Here is an 18,462-nt window from a genome sequence, read left to right as displayed (position 1 = left end):
ATTAAAGATATTTTTCAAGGGCCAACTGAGGCGTGGATTTATTAAAGAATATTTTTCAAGGGCCAACTGAGGCGTGGATTTATTAAAGAATATTTTTCAAGGGCCAACTGAGGCGTGGATTTATTAAAGAATATTTTTCAAGGGCCAACTGAGGCGTGGATTTATTAAAGAATATTTTTCAAGGGCCAACTGAGGCGTGGATTTATTAAAGAATATTTTTCAAGGGCCAACTGAGGCGTGGATTTATTAAAGAATATTTTTCAAGGGCCAACTGAGGCGTGGATTTATTAAAGAATATTTTTCAAGGGCCAACTGAGGCGTGGATTTATTAAAGAATATTTTTCAAGGGCCAACTGAGGCGTGGATTTATTAAAGAATATTTTTCAAGGGCCAACTGAGGCGTGGATTTATTAAAGAATATTTTTCAAGGGCCAACTGAGGCGTGGATTTATTAAAGAATATTTTTCAAGGGCCAACTGAGGCGTGGATTTATTAAGAATATTTTTCACAACTGAGGCGTGGATTTATTAAAGGCATATTTTTCAAGGGCCATCCATACAAGGCGTGGATTTATTAAAGGCATATTTTTCAAGGGCCATCCATACAAGGCGTGGATTTATTAAAGGCATATTTTTCAAGGGCGTCCATACAAGGTGGAGATTTTTTAAAGGAATATATTTTCACGATGAAATCCCTACAACAGCTGTTAATTAACAGTTGGTCGGCGGAATCAGCTGATGTTAGGCATATTCTCTCACGCTCATTTGTAAACAATAGAACATTTCTCTCATTTTGTTCTGTCTTCCTGGTTTCGGGAACGTTTTTCAATTTGTTTGTCCGGCAGTATCAGCATCATAATTTCATTCATACGAATTGAATTGTTTATGTTTTTAAATTTTGTGAATTATTAAAAAGAAAAAAGTTTTTAAAAATATCAAAATGTCATTGGAATTGTGTCGTTTGTGTGGAAATAATCAGCAGCTTATAAAAATTTTAGATAGGGGGCCCGAAATGTTGGAGAAACTGAAAAAGTGTGCAAATATAGAGGTGATGTCTAATTTCCAAATTATATTCAAAATAAAAAGAAATTATTATCAAGTTCCCAACCATTTTCAAATCTCTAGATACAACCCGATGATATATTACCAAAATTAATTTGCCAGCAGTGTGATAAAACCTTGGACATGTCCATGTTGCTGCGGAAACAAAGTGAACAAATGCAGGAGCGTCTGAAGGGTGAAATACAAAAGAAGCAAACCCCGAAATTGCAGGGCAAAGTTGTGCAAAAACCGGAGAATAATGATGTCCTATGCATCTCCGATGAGGAACCACCGCCAGTTATAAAAACGGACAATTCCGATGAAACTGATGGCATTCTCCCCATCGATGTTGATGTTGAGATATTGGAAACACACAGCGAATCAACAATTGTGGCGTCCGAAACCGAAGATGCTGTTGATTATGATTTTCATATACCCACCAATAGAATATGTGATTGGAAACAACCCGAACAGAGACCTCTGCCTCTGCAGATACAAATGCGTAATGATAGCCTCTCCGTCGATGATATTGAATCCAGCGAAAGTTCCTTTAATAATAAAATAAGCCACCTAACAAATGACGACGATGAGAACAATGAAACTAGTGCCGAGCGTCAATTTGATTTAATCGAAGTTACCAAAAATGAATTCGATCATTCTGATTCCAGTTCAAGTCTGCTACAACCTCAAGTATCGTTGAGTATAGATTCAGCATTGTCCAATAATGAACCATCACAAACGTCGGATTATGATTATGCAGCGAATGGTGGTTACAAACTTCCATCGCCCTTCACCTGTGTCACATGCCACGAAGAATTTCAACGGAAGAAAGACTATTCCGAACACATCCTACAGCATGGTATGAAACGTTATCAATGTATACAATGTTTAGAGGAATTTCCGACACGTTATCGTCTGATCCGTCATGAGACCACACATACAGAGGGCCAGACGCACAAGTGTACTCTATGTAATCGTGAATATCGTGCAGGTTATAATTTACAACGACACATGCTGGCCTGCCATTCGGAAAAGAATCAATTTCAATGTAATATTTGTAACTTGAGTTATGCTCGTCGTGACGTACTGAAACGTCACAAGGATCAGGTCCATTTGAATTTGAACAAGAAGTGGCATTGTAAAAATTGCGGTAAAAGGTAAATATTTTTTTTAGCAAAAACCTATAGAAATGCAATTATGAGCCTAGGGGAAAAAGCTTTTTGAGAAGTCTAGGTCCTTGAACAAAAATATGCTTTAATAAATCTACGCCTGGGTGGCCCTTGAAAATATATTCTTTAATAAATCTACGCCTGGGTGGCCCTTGAAAAAATATTCTTTAATAAATCTACGCCTGGATGGCCCTCGAAAAAATGTTCTTTAATAAATCTACGCCTGGATGGCCCTTGAAAAAATATTCTTTAATAAATCTACGCCTGGATGGCCCTTGAAAAAATATTCTTTAATAACTCCACGGCTTGTATTAGTCCTTGAAAAAAAATATTCTTTAATAAATCTACGCCTCGGTTGGCCCTTGAAAAAATATTCTTTAATAAATCTACGCCTGGATGGCCCTTGAAAAAATATTCTTTAATAAATCTACGCCTGGATGGCCCTTGAAAAAATATTCTTTAATAAATCTACGCCTGGATGGCCCTTGAAAAAATATTCTTTAATAAATCTACGCCTGGATGGCCCTTGAAAAAATATTCTTTAATAAATCTACGCCTGGATGGCCCTTGAAAAAATATTCTTTAATAAATCTACGCCTGGATGGCCCTTGAAAAAATATTCTTTAATAAATCCACGCCTTTTTTGGTCATTGAAAAACATTCAATTAATTTTTAGATATATTCCGATTTGTATAATTTAACCTTTTCTCTCTCTCCCTTACAGTTTTCGTGCCCAATATCTATTGAATGCCCATAAAATTCAGAATACCTGCTCATCAAATCCTCTACCGAAAGCACCTGTCAATGTAAACGCAAAACACACATACACATCGTTGGAAAACGAATACATCACACGGTGTCCGGATAGTAAATTCAAGTGCCTAATTTGTAACATGAAATTTAAATGTTTACCAAATTGTAAGACCCATATGAAAACTCATACCGATATTAAGCCATATCCTTGCACCACATGTCCGAAACGTTTTCGCACCCGCTATGCCCTGATTAACCATGAACGTATACATAGTAATGAAAAGCCGTTCGTTTGTGATATTTGCTTTAAGCCTTTTCGTCAAATTACGCACATGCGCCACCATCGTATGCTGCATACCCGCGATGATATGCCGGTGAAATGTTCGCAATGTCATCAGGGATTTGTAACGAAGTGGAAATTACGAAATCATTTGCGTCGTGAACACTGCACAATAAAGGCATTCAAATGTGCCGAATGTCCCGAGGAGTTCTATTTGAAATATGATTTAAAGCGGCATGCCCGGTTGGTTCACTTACGATCTGTGGAGATAGCTGATTCCGACAATGAGGGGGTTAAGAATGATACATATGTCCCCGATGGCACATCCGATTCGGAAATCTATGAATATATACAAGAGGAAGAAGATGACGGCAATAATGAGGTGGAGGAGCATTATGCAGATATTGGAAATCTTTATAATACTGAGGAGAATTGTGTGGCGACAAATATGGAGAATACATCAGCAAATGTGGCGGCAGAAGAAATCCCCAAAAATCCAAATAATTACATAAATGGAAGAGAGGTTCCCAAAATTGTAGAAAATCGTTTGCAAACCATGGCTGCCAATTGTGGGAATAGTACAACAAATTTACAAACCTCAACAACCTCTGTAAATGTTATAAATGATAATGAAATAATTGATATAGATGATGTTGAAAATTTCACCAACAACAATAATGGCAATAATTGTGAAGATGACGATGATGATGTTCACATAATTGAGGAACCTGTTGAGAATTTGAATAGGAATATAAACACTATTCCGGAATCTATTGGGCCATCCACTACACAAAATGATCCTGCACCTTCTACACCTGCAGCAGATGATGACATGCCCATATATTTCTTAAATGATTTTGAATCACCACCACCCTCACCGCCAAAAAGGTCAAGCGAACCAGTGGAACCGGCTGCAGCACCCGCAACACACAATGAATCATTAATGGATTGTATACAATTGGATTCATCAAATTCCTGTAAATCTCCGCCAATCATCTCCACAGACAACAATTACATCGAAGAAGAAATTCACATCACGGAGGAAACCTACACAACAAGTACAAGTTATTTTAATTCGAACAATGTTATAAGGCAGTCATAAGTAAAGGTAGAATTTTTATAATTTTTTATTATTTAATGTATGTATGTATATGTACATAGATATGTAGCTATATATTAAGTTTTCTATGTTCCCATTAGTATAAGAATTCGAAATAAGTAATTACCTTAATTTTTAATTTGAGGATGGTTGTATCCCCAACTCATTTTAAATAATAACTTATTTCTAATTCCTTAGATTTTAGAATTTGTATATTCCCATTCGTATAATAGTCCCAAAAAGAGAAAATCTTTTCTTCTGCAAACAGCCCTTGTGGCTTACAATATCAAAAACCATATACTCTTAGGCTATGATTAAGAATAGTTATAACACTATTTTTAAATACAATCACTTCAGAAATAATACTATTTTTAGAATAAGAAAATCTCTATTTCTTACGATATTAAATACAAATCCACTATGTAAAAGACATTGTTTTATTCAGGAATCCATCGTCATTACTGATCAGCAATGCATATTCCGTTCTAATACTACTAAGCAATATGTATGGGTTTTTGAAAGAATATTTTTTCAAGAACCATAACAGGCGTGGGTTTACTAAAGAATATTTTTTCAAGGACCATATCAGGAAAAAATTATCTTTAATTAATCCACGCTTTGGATGGTCCTTGAAAAAATTATCTTTAATTAACCCACGCTTTGGATGGTCCTTGAAAAAATTATCTTTAATTAATCCACGCTTTGGATGGTCCTTGAAAAAATTATCTTTGGATGGTCCTATTATCTTTAATTAATCCACGCTTTGGATGGTCCTTGAAAATATTTTCTTTAATAAATCCACGCCTTGTATGACCCTTGAAAAAATATTCATTAATAAATCCACGCCTTGTAAGGATGGCCCTTACAGAACTATTGTTCCATAAGCCGAGCTTAAAAAAGATTTCCAAGATCGTCGGTCTTCTGCGCATCTCCTCCAATTTGAAAGACCACGTTCCAAGATGTTGTTTTCTATTTGGTCTTTTCATCTGATTCGTGCCCTTCCCCTTCTGCGGGAACCATCACTAGGCTCGCTTTTATATGCCTTTTGAGCTGGGGCATTCTCATGCACAACATGGTCTAGCCATCGTTGCAGCTCAATACGACTGATTATGTCTATGTCCGCGTATAAATAGTAAAGCTCGTGGTTCATTCGACGCCGATATTCACCGTCGATGCAGATCGGCCCGTAGATCTTTCGTAGAATTTTTCTTTCAAACACCTTAAGAGCTGCCTCACCGGCTTGCGCAAGTACCCATGCTTCAGACCGTATAACAGCACGGGTAGTATCAGCGTCTTGTAAATTGTGAGTTTGGTCTGGCGAGAGATGGCCTTGTTTCTAAATGCTTACTTAGACCATAGTAGCATCCGAATTTCAAAACTGATGTTATTCGTTTTATTTATGGCGGTACCAAGGTATATAACATCTGTAACTACCAGGAAGCTGTAGTTCTCAAGTTCCACAGTTGGTCCGAGTCTACTGGACGTCTTGCGCGTTGACACCATCAGCTTGGTCTTCTCGCCGTTTACTGCCAGACCCACTTTGGCAGCCTCCTTCTCAATTTGTTCAAAGGTGGCTGTTATCGCTCGCAATGTTCGACTCATTATATCGATGTCATCGGTGTATGCGAGTAAAATGTGTTGTTTGGAGTACAGAGTGCCATTTCTGTACACCGTTGCATCTCGGTTGACCTTTTCCAGCAGGATGTTAAAAAGATCACACGGCAAACTGTCACCTTGTCTGAATCCTAGTTCAGTATTGAAGGGCTCCGATAGGTCCTTTCGACTTTAACTGCTCACTTAAAGTTATCCTGCATAGCCGTATTAATTTTGCAGAAATGGCGATTGCAGACATGGCTTTAAACATTCTCTGAGCGGATAGGGCTGTCGAATGCGGCTTTATAGTCGACGAATAGGTGGTATGTGTCGATGTGTTTTTCATGGGTCTTTTCCAGGATTTGGCGCAGAGTGAAAATCAGGTCAATGGTTCACACAGCACCTCTATAGTTGGCACATATCGTCTTGTCTCCTTTTTTGTGCGCGGGACACAGGATGATGAGGTTCCAATCAATGGGTATGCATTCCTCTAGCCAAATTGTACTAATCAGCTGGTTCATGCTCCTGACCAGCATCTGATCACCAGTCATGAATAGTTCGGCTGGTAGCCCATCGGCTCCTGCTTCGCTCCTCGGATCGATCGAACATCTAATACACTGGATGAATGCCTTCCGTCTATCACAACATTATCAATTTGATTTCTCGTTGCTTGAACAGGAGAAATCCAGGTGGCCTTGTGTATGTCGAGCTACTTGAATCTGGTGCTGCTAATTACCATGGTTTTTGCTGCCGCGAAGTCAATCAACCTCATGCCGTTGTCGGATGTTTCTTCATGGAGGCTGACGCAGATTCCAAAAAATCTTTTCCCTTCCGATTTTTGCATTAAAATCTCCTAGCAGAATTTTAATGTCATGGCCAGGGCAGCGATCATATGCTGTTTCTAGGCGCTCATAAAATATGTCTTTGGTCTGCTCATCTTTGTCTTCGGTCGGAGCATGGGCGCAAATAAGACTGATGTAGAAGAACTTCGCTTTTATGCGGATTATAGCAATTCGCTCATCTACTGGAGTGAATCTGGAGACGAGGTCTTTTATTCTCCTGTTAACCATAAATCAGCAGCCAAATTCATGTCTCGTTTCATGGCAGCTATAATACAGTGCGTAATCATTTGATTTACTTACGCCTGTCCCTTTCCATCGCATTTCCTGTAAGGCCATAATATCGGCTTTGTACTTCTTGAGTACATCCGCCAAAGCGAAAACTGCGCCTGTTCTGTACAAGGTGCGCACATTTCAAGTGCAGATTCGCAGGTCGTGGATCTTTATACGTTTGCGGGGGTCGTCGACATTAGTGGGGTTTGGTTTTATTTTTCTTTGCTTTTTCATAGTACGAGGGGTTTTGGGTGGACTCGCGGCACATATTAGCTCACTATTGCAACGGGTGATGAAAATAGCTACACCGCGGGGAGGTCAGTGTCCACAATTGAGATGAAAGAGGGACCAAGATAAGCCTGGACTTCGTCATGTTAAAGCCACTCAGAGCCGTTGCCCTACGCCACCCTTGAAAAATTAGTCTTTAAAAAATTCTCGTCTTGTATAGGCCTTGAAAAATATTCTTTAATAAATCCACGCCTTTTGATGGTCCTTGAAAATTTATGCTTTAATAAATCCAGGCCCTAAAAAATTAATTTAAATTTTATTACAATATTCAATATAATTTTTATTTCAACACTTTCCCTATTTTTTCTATAAATATCCCAGATAAAGTTCAAAGTTAATGTCATTGATTGATGTTTGAATCCCTTATCTCTCTTACTCTCTCAATTTTTCTTTTCAAACAAAATGTAAATAAAAAATAAACATATTTTTAACATCTATCTATTTTTAGGTTTCTAATGTATACACAAACAAAAAACTAAGAAATAAAATAAAAATAACAATTTCGGAACGCATTAAAAACGCAAACAACAACAAATAGATATCACTAATCGGCCATCATCATTACAAGACCACCATGTCAAAGTGTTACTCCCCACTTGACACCACTCACATTGAGTTGGAGCATCTCTCTCAAAAAATGCCATCATTTTGGCGCCAAAAACTGTGAAATGAAATAAAAAGAAAAAACACAAAAAATGTAGAAGAGAATCATCACTGTTTCCGGCGCATGCTTTCTCTCAATGAATACCTAAGAGAGAGAGAGAGGGCGAGAGAAATTTGCCGCCAAAATATTCTTCGAACAGCTGTTGCGGTAAGTTTGTTTTGGGTACAATTTTGCATTATTTGGGGAAATTTTTCTAATACGAATACGGAGTGTGTGAACTGTTGGTGGGGGAGAGACGAAGGGAATTGGGATATTTTCTTGTTTTCCCTTACATGTTGTGTTTGTTGTTTCTATCACAAAAGGTGCGTGCATTTTGCATTTGGCGCTTAGTATGAAACGAAAATTCGTGCACAACGGATGATGTTCGGTTTGTTGTTTTGGTTTCATTTCGGTTCGGTTTTTGTTGTAATACAAATAATAATATCTATTTTTATAACCAAAATCGCTACTTCGAAAAATTATGCGTTGAAAATAATATCAAAAAATAAATAAGTGAAGTAAAAGAAAATTGAAAATCGTTTTTAAAAAAAATATCGGAAGCGAAAAGAAATGAAATTAAATAAAAAAATTGAAGAAATAATTGTGTTGAATTGCTAATTCGAAAAAATATTTAATGCAAATTTTGAAAAAAATATATTTAAATTAAAAATTAAAAAAATATTTAAAAATTTTCAAATATTAATATGTAGTAAACATATTATTTGGAAATTCAGCCGTTTACCCAAAAAATGTAATTAAATTCAAATAATCATTACAATAATTTAATACTTTACAAACAAAGAAAAGTTCACACAAATTACTATGATTACACACATTGGAATGAAAATTACCACATTTAAAATTTAATAAAGTGCCTGCCAGGTTGTGGATTTGGAACAACTGTTGTCCATTACCATTCAATATTTTTTAATAATTTATAAAGTTGATAACCAATATGGATTTTCATTTTGGGTTCCATAGACATTTTTCGTTTAATTCAAACACGCACACAGACATATTGGTGAAAAAGTTGAAAATTTAAGTCAGCGATATTAATTGGAAGAATATAATGGAATTATTTGTTGGAATTTTCATGGACTAAGAAATACAACAATCTGAAATAATGACATTTTTATACCCTCAGCCCTATGGCTAATGAGGGTATATACACTTTGATACGGTGAAAATTTTCCTCATCCAATTATTCGTTTTAGACCCCATGTTTCTTTGGACCAAATCCGTTTCAGAAAATTTGGGGTCGATTTACACATGTCCGTCCGTCTGTCTGGCTGGTGCGCACGATAACTCTCTTAGGGAATAATAAATTTGATCCAAACTTTGCACATCTTAATATTTCTTCCCAACTTTGTTTAAGTTCGAAAATGAGGAATATCGGTCCACTCCTTCTGGTACCTCCACCACAAAATGGCAAAATTGTGCTAAAAATTAATTTTATAATACTATCCGCACTATCCGATTGTCTTTGCCAAGCCTAGATCAAGTTGGAAGGTGGGAGCCATAGGTCCACTGCTTCTGTTACCTCCCCCACAGAGGGTCAAAATTTGCAATATTTATAAATCCAATATCAGGCGATCGAAATGTCCAATTTGAACCAAACGTTGCTCAACCTATTGCATTTACTAAGCCTAGATCAAGTTGGAAGATGGGACCCATAGGTCCACTGCTTCTGATACCTCCCACACAGAGGTTCAAAATTTGCAATATTTATAAATTCAATATCAGGCTAACGAAATGTCTGATTTGAACCAAACTTTTTAGAACATATTATTTACCAAGTCTAGATCAAGTCCGAAGATGGGGCCCATTTGGTCAACTCCTTCTGATACCTCACACACAAATGGTCAACATTTGCAATATTTCAATATTTATATGAGGGTATATATCTGTCGACAACACCGACTGACACTTTTTTACTTCATAAATACAAATTTGGAAAATAAAATATGCAACAAATATTATAATAAATAAAACGAGTAAAAACGTGGTTAGGTTTGGTCGAATTTTTATACCTACAGCATATGGTGGGCAAAATTCTTTCAAAAGGTCCAGACCTTTATATTAGGAGTATGTCTTGTAAATTGTCTGCTAGTACGTTACTAATGCTCTGAGAAAATTACATATCAAATTACCGGATAGAATACTGCATTTGAAACTTCAAAATGGATCGATATTGATTCTTTTAGGTTGTCGCACCCTAAGAAGTTGAAATGCCACTCTTGGTCCAAAGGTGTCAGATAAGGCCGGGTTTTTGAAAATTCGTAGTAGAACGGCACGAAAAGTACTAAATATGGTAACATTTGTATTTGACGAACTCTGAAATTTGGATTGAGGGTCATTGATGGATTGTAGGATAGATGTACCAAAGGGTTTTTGGAAATTCGAACTATAAGTATCCGAAAAATACAAAAATGTGCTAAATTTGTTACAATATCGTGGCATGTGGATATAATAAAAGGTTGAGATGTAGGGTCGATATAAGGAAAAGCATGTACAAGCATGTACTCATGTATACGAAAAGTGGTTTATGCTACTATATTTGGCACAATTTTTAATTGGAGATACAAATCAAACTGGAATCCTGAAAATTGAAATTAAAATTACCGCCGGTGTGTCACATTGGAATATGTACGTAGTTTTTTGAAATTGTTTATTTATGTGTACGAAAAGTACTAAATTGTACTATAATTGGTACAATTTGGATTTGGGTGAACCTGAAATTTGGATTTAGGATCATTGTTGAGGTTTAGGATTAGGGTATGTAAGGTACCGAATTGGGTTTTAAGCTGGAATGTTGACATTTGGAGTTAGGATCACTGTTGGGGGTAGAATTGAGCTATTTGGGAAGTTTTGGAAATTCCTACTAATGTGGACTAAATTTGGTACAATTTAAAATATTCGGAAATTTGTACTAAATGGTCGCTATTTGGGCATATTATTGGGCTATGTAGATAGTTTTGGAAATTCGTACTAATGTGTTGTAAATTTTGTACAATTTAAATTTTAGTTGAACCAATAGTGCTGGAAATCTTGAAATTTTGAAATAAGGTTACTGTTGGAGTTTAGGATTGGCGAATGGATGTAGTTTTGGAAATTCATACTTATGGGTATTAAATTGTACTAAATTTTGTACAATTTGAATTTTGGGTAAACTGGAATCCTGAAGAAAGTTTTGGAAAATACGTACTAATGTGTATTAAATGATACCAAATGTGGATTTGGGTGAACCGATAGAGCAGGAATCTTGAAATTTTAAGTTAGGATCACTTTTAGTTAGGGTGTAGGATTTGCGCTATGTAGAAAGTTTTGGAAAATCGTACTAAATGTTCTAAATTTGGTTCAATTTAAATTGTAGGTGAACAATAAAGCTGAAAATCTTAGGATTGGGGTATGGATGAAGTTTTAGTTTTTGTACTAAAGTTGTTACAATTTGAAATTTTGTTGATAGAGCTGGGATCCTGAAATTGGGAGTTAGGATCATTGTTGAGGTGTAGGATTGGGCTATGTAGAATGTTCTGGAAATTCGTACTAATGTCTACTAAATGGTACAAAGCCCATAGAACTGAAATCTTGACATGTGGAGTTAGGATCACTGTTGGGGTGTTGGTTTGGGGTGTGTAGGAAGTTTAGGCAATGTCTACTAAAGTGTACTAAATGGTATTATATAGAATCCTTTTGAACAAGGCTTGTATATGACGATGTGCAATATGTGCAAATTGGAAGAGAAGAAAGTAGTAGGCTACCGGTCAATCATGGCGTTCCGCAGGGAAGTTTGTTGGGTCCACTATTTTTCAAACTTTATATCAACGATTTAAAAAATGCTCCATATTACGGGAAATTGTTTATGTTTGCAGACGATTTGTGTCTTTTATATAAATACATGGATGATAAATGCTTCGTACACAAATAGAGTATGACTCTGCGATCTTTGCTGAATATGTAAGGTTGAACTTTTTAATACTAAACTGCGGGAAAACTAAATTTGTGAAATTTAAACTACATCGAACTGGAGAATCTATGTCGATGCACATAAGTATGGAGTCCTCGTTACAGAGTCTAAACCCGTAACATTTATTTGCCTTATTATGCAGAACAATCTGTTATGGAATTCCCATATAAAAAATTAAAGACAAAAGTTTCATCGGCAACTGAAGTTTTGCACAAATTTAGTCGCGAATTGCAACATGCTCAAAAAATGTCATTACAAATTGCGACAAATAAACCAAGACTATATTCTACAATAATACTCTAAAATTGAAAATAAAAAAACGAATTCCAATACCCATTACTTACCTAGCTGGCTTGTGACCGAACGTTTGTTCCATAAGCAGAGCTTAAACAAGATTTTCCAGCGCGTCGGTCTTGTGCACAGCTTATCCATATTGAAAGTGTATGTTCCGAGATGTTGTCTTCACTCTGATCTTTCCATCGGGTTCGTGGCCTTCCCATTCTACGTGAAACATCAGCTGGTTTGCTTTTATATGCCTTTTGAACTGGTGCATCCTCATCCACTCGCATAACATGGCATAGCCACCGTAGTCGTTGCAGTTCGATACGACTGACTATGTTGATGTTCGAGAATAGATGGTGCAGCTCATGGTTCATTCGACGGGAAAATTCACGGCTGATCGGCCCATAGATGTTCAGAAAAAAATCTCTCAAACATTCCAAAAGCTACCTCATATGCTTGCGCATGTACCCATGCTTCCATACAACAGCACGGGTAATATCAGCGTCTTGTCTTGCCATCTGGCGAGAGGTGGCCGTGTTCTTGAATTGCTTACTCTAGTAGCATCTGTTGGCCAACACTATTCTCTTTCTTCTAGCCATTTACTGCCAGACCCACTTTGGCAGACTTCTTCTCAATTCGTTCAAAGGTGGCTTTTACCGCTCGCAATGTTCGACCTATTATGTCAATGTCGTCGGCGTAGGAGAGTAACATATGTTGTTTGGTGTAGAGAGTGCAATTTCAGTTCACCTTTGCCTCACTTATGATCTTTTCTAGCAGGATCTTAAAAAGGTCACACGACAAACTGTCACTTTGTCTAAATCCAGTTAAAGTTATTTAGCATAGACGTATTGATTTTGCAGGAATGCGAAACGCAGGCATGGCTTTAAACACGTCTGAGCGGATTGTGCTGTCGAATGCGGCTTTATAGTCGACGAATAAGTGGAACGTGTTTTCCTGGGACTTTTCTAGTATTTGGCACAGAGTGAATATCTGGTCTATGGTGGATTGACAGGTCTGAAATCTCATTCGTATGTTCCAATTGAAATAGTGAGCTGATATATATGATATATGGAGGTCAGTGTCCACAATTGAAATGAAGGAGGGACCAAGATGAACCTGGAATTCGCCATGTTAGAGCCAATCAGAGCCGTTGCTTTGCATCTAGCATCCCCTAGCTTTAGACATAGCCCCCATATAAAAATACTGCCTCATTATTGGTATTAAAAAACTCATTTATGTTGAACATTGTTTCTATAGGTCTTTTATTGGCGTGGCCTCTAAAGGTACCAGTTCTCCAAATTTGTAATTTATTTTAAATTTTCAAAATTTATTTTACAATTATTAACCTCTGTTGTTTATCCTGCAAACATGTTAACCTTTAAAGAAGCCGGTAAACCCAAAATCTACCTTCATGATATATTTAATAAAAAAATACCTGTAGATAATAAATCAAACTATTAAAAGTTTCTTAACTTTGTTTGGGCGCCATCTCCCACGAGTAATATATATTTTTTACAAAGTTATCTTACAAACACATATGCGTATTTACACAGATACACACATTTACATTTCATCAATACAATATCACAACAACATTTTTTCAATTTTCCACTTCAACTTATCAAGTTAATTTTATTTTTCTTTCTTTTTACAGTTACACCAGCCGCAAATCACAAAAAAACGAAAACATAAAAACTCTCTTCAGTTTGTTAACATCCAGTTTTTGGGCCCCGAATTTTTCGTTTCTTCCTCTTCTTTATTGTGAATTCATCTCTCCGTCGAATTCTAACATCAATCACAAAAAACACCGTACGGAATACTTAACAACAAAATTTCGTTTTAATATCAGAATCGGAAAGAATCATTTTATCGTTACCAATATTTTACAATAAAAAAAGTGAGACAAGGTGAAACAACTTATATTGCTGCTGCTACTACACTGCTGTTGTTGCCGTCTTTTGTGTCTGGAGTGGATATACAAAAACAAAACAGAAAACGATATTCAACATTTGGTTCCTGCTACATTTTCTTTTTCGCTTTAATTTATTTATAAAGGTAAGTTTTGTTGTTTGTTTTTGTTTGTTAACTTTTATGTTTAAGTTTTTTTTGAAGATACATAGGTACATATGTTATGTTATATTTATATAAATGTATATGGTAGCTTGTGTTTGTACATAAATGATTGATTTCCGCTAAGGGAAAGCATCAACTTGGATTTGGGTTAATATTTTTAAAATCTCAAAAATCAATAAAAGGGCATAGACGAGATTAGCCTCTTTTATACCAACTTTAACTTTAATAGCAGTCCTAAGTCCTATTAGACTTAAAAAGGGTCTTCAAATGTAATATTTCTCACACCAATATTTGTGTTTCTTTTGATTTTTGAGTCTTTGTTTCATCACTGCTGTTTTTACATAGAATCCAAAGCCTGTACAAAAAAAAGCAATACCCCTTTATCGTTTGATAACAAAGTAAATGTCCCGAGTCCATCGCTACTGGTGCCGCTCGCTTCATACCTGCTGGTCGATTACCCGAGCATAATTCGCTTCGTCGTACAATCCCTGAAGACCCAAGGGCGTGAGAACTTACCCTTGAAGTCAACAGATTAGTATGCAACATTGTCACCGAATTCTGGAAGAAAGGATGACAGGACATCTGTCACATTTAATCACGTAACTGTGACAGACTGAAGAGTTGCGCGTGTTATTGAAACCGGCAATTCATTGAACACCCCAAGAGGGCGAGAGAGAGAGACAGGGCGAACAGGAGTGTACTACGTCGCATAAGGGCACTCCGAGCCGAGGAGGTAGTAACTTGTCGTTAGCCACTTACATAGTTCCTGAAGACTGGAAAATAGACAAGGTGGTCCCGCTATTGAAGGTTGGCAGAGATGTCAGCAGGGGTTGACTCGTACAGGCCGATTTCGCTCCTGTCTCTAATCATCCCATCGTTGAGAAACAGTTTTCCAGTTGCCAAAAATCAGCATGGATTCCGCAAGATGCACAGCACAACAACCTCATTACACGCCATTTCAACACATATTAGTGAAGGACTAGAGGATCAGAACATCCCGTGTAACCAAACAGTTGTAATGGCCTTGACCTGTCGAAGGCCTTCGATATCGTCAACCAATGCCAAGCTGTTCTAGGATATAGAGAGGTCCTTTCCGACTTTAACTGCTGATCTTGTGCCAGTTAAAATTATCCTGCATAGCCGAATTAATTCTTCAGGAATGCCAAACGCTGGCATGACTTTATACACCTCTGCACGAATAGGACTGTCGAATGCGGCTTTATAGTCGACGAATAGATTAAATGTGTCGATGTGTTTTTCGTGGGACTTTTCCATGATTTGGTCCAGAGTGAAAACCTGGTCTATGTTGGATTTGCCAGGTCTGAAACCGCATTGGTATGGTCCAGCTCTTTATATGCGATGAGAGGGAGACTTATTCCTCTATAGGTTGCACATATTGTTTTGTCTTTTTTTGCGCACGGGACACAGAGTGCTGAGGTTCCAATCATTGGACCAATTTGTACTAATCAACTACTAGTAGTACTGATCAGCGTCTGACCACCGGTCTTGAATAGTTCGGCTGGCACTCCATCGGCACCTACTGCTTTATTATTCTTCAGCAGAATAATTGTTATTCTGACCTCATCTTGGCTCATCTCTTGTTGATTCTGGGGTATCTTCTTCACTACCACTATTTGATACCAAATGTTTTCTGTCACCAGGTTTCCATCTTCATCTCTACAGGGGGATGTGCCTGCACCAAAGCCTTTGGTTTTGTAAAATTTCCGTACTTCATTCTGACTCCTGCACATCTGGTAAAATTGTTTATCTAAAAAATCGAAAGCTATTGTAGACAATATGAAAACATTTTAAAATTTATGGGATGAATATTTCCTTAATGTGTAATTTTTAGTAGAAACATGCATTTACGGTATACCATATTTTGTAAAAATTTTGGTACCTTTGGATTCCAATTTGTATACCCTACACAACTATGTTGTCAGAGTATTATATTATTCAGATTATTATATTTTTGTTCAGCCCCAAAAGTTTCTAACGCTGTGAAATAATGATCCTATTTCCACCTTTATGTATACCGATCGTCATATCTCGACTAGCTATAGAGTTGGGTAGTTCCGGAACGAACTAGTTCATTAGAACTATTCCGAGAAAGGAACGATCGGAACTAGTTCCATAAAGAGCAAAGGAACTATAAAGAGCAAAGGAACTATAAAGACTAAAGGAACTATAAAGAGCAAAGGAATTGTATGGAGTAAAGGAACTATATGGAGCAAAGGAATTATATGGATCAGAGGAACTATATGTCGCAAGGGAATTATAAAGAGCAAATGAACTGTATGGAACAAAGGAACTATATGGAAAAAACGAGAAATAAAACAAAAAGAACGATGAAAGAGAGAGAGAGAGAGATTCAAAGGGACTATGTAGGAGTCGGAACAATATGGAGCAAAGGAACTGTATGGAGTAAAGTAACTATATGGAGCAAAATATGGATCAAAGGAACTTTATGGAGCAAAGGAACTACATGAAAAAACGAAAAGAAATAAAAAGAACGATGCAAGAGAGCGATTCAAAGGAACTACATAGGAGTCGGAACTATATGGAGCAAATGAATTATTTGGAGTAAAGGAACTATAAAGAGCAAGGGAACTGTATGGAGTAAAGGAACTATAAAGAGCAAAGGAACTATATGGATCAAAAGAACTATATGGAAAAAACAAAATGAACGATGAAAGAGAGAGATTCAGAGGAACTATATAGGAGTCGGAACTATATGGAGCAACAGAACTATTTGGAGCAACGGAACTGTATGGAGTAAAGGAACTATATGTAGCAAAGGAACTACATTAACAAAGTAGGTCCTTTTTAAAAAAGGAACGAAAAAGATCAATCCGCTAAGTGAACTAGATTGCCCAACTCCAACTAGCTAAGTCAATCTAGGCATGTGTGTCCGTTCGTCTGTCCATTATAATTTGCTCTAGATGCTATTATTATATGCAGAGCGTCACATATTTTACCCAGTCAAGGAGACCTGACCAAATACTTACAAAGGATGTTTAGATGATGTTCCGTCAATATTCCGTGGGTCAAATCAATTAAAAACCTAAAGTGAGCAAATTTTTATTTTATGATGTAAATATTCATATATAAAAATAATAAAATAATGCCTAAGTTCAGAATATAGAACCGCAGAAAGTTATATATTTGTACTACTAATGTAAGGTATCATATGGTCGGCCCGTCGGCTCCGTTCACTGGTTTATTTTATTGGCTTACTTTTAAAAGACCTCATTTAAGAGAACATTTATGTTTCATTTAACGCCTGCACAATTAATACATTCGATGTATGTCAAGTGCACTGTGTCGTATGAGTTGTATTAATGAACAAAGCCCACATTGCGTATAATTGATTTTTAGAAGGACACTACTTATACGCCACAGTGCTGTGGCAAATAATACAAAACCTGATATATGGTTATTTAAAATATTTACATTAATATTATAAATTGAATATTTATTTCGATTTATGAAAACAATCTGTAGCCAAGGACATTCTTCTTTAGAGGTTAATAAATTCCACCATATGTGTTCCTTTATTCTTCATGTAATAAAAATGCCTTGTAAATTTTAACTCCTTAAATTGCCATTATGTGCTTTAATATTTTATCTTATGACGATTGTCGCCTCTTTAAGCTAACATTAAGTTTATTATGGTGTTAAGTGAATTGTTGCATATTTTATTTTAACAACTTGATTCTTTCTTCCTTAACATCCTTCTTCACATCATCAAGAGAGACTCTCTTTCTCTCAACTAGAGATTTTCTTGTTATGCCATATTCATATTTTTTTATTATTTATTTTGATATTCCTTGCAATGCACAACACTTGAGTCATATAATAGTCAACGATGTCGCCGACACTATATTGCATATGTCTAGGCTGTCTGCACTGTGGGTGGGTGGGTGGTTTGGTGGTTTCTTCGTTGATAAGTCTATCAAACTGTCTGTACAACTGAACCAATAAAATTTGCATTATATCACGACTTGGATTTGATAGCATCACTATATACATATTTCTAGTGGGTTGTTCATGGTTGGTTGATTGACTTTGCTTGGTTTGGTTTGGGTACATTGTGAGTGCATCCTCTTCTTTGTTCCCCAGACACAACATCCTTTAACTTTTTTCTTTTTGCGGAATATATT

Source organism: Musca vetustissima, unplaced genomic scaffold (genome assembly GCF_032173495.1).
Source record: "Musca vetustissima isolate MV318-11 ecotype Yass unplaced genomic scaffold, APGP_CSIRO_Mvet_v1 utg144397, whole genome shotgun sequence".
Classification (NCBI taxonomy): domain Eukaryota; kingdom Metazoa; phylum Arthropoda; class Insecta; order Diptera; family Muscidae; genus Musca; species Musca vetustissima.
This window is presented reverse-complemented; position numbering follows the sequence as displayed.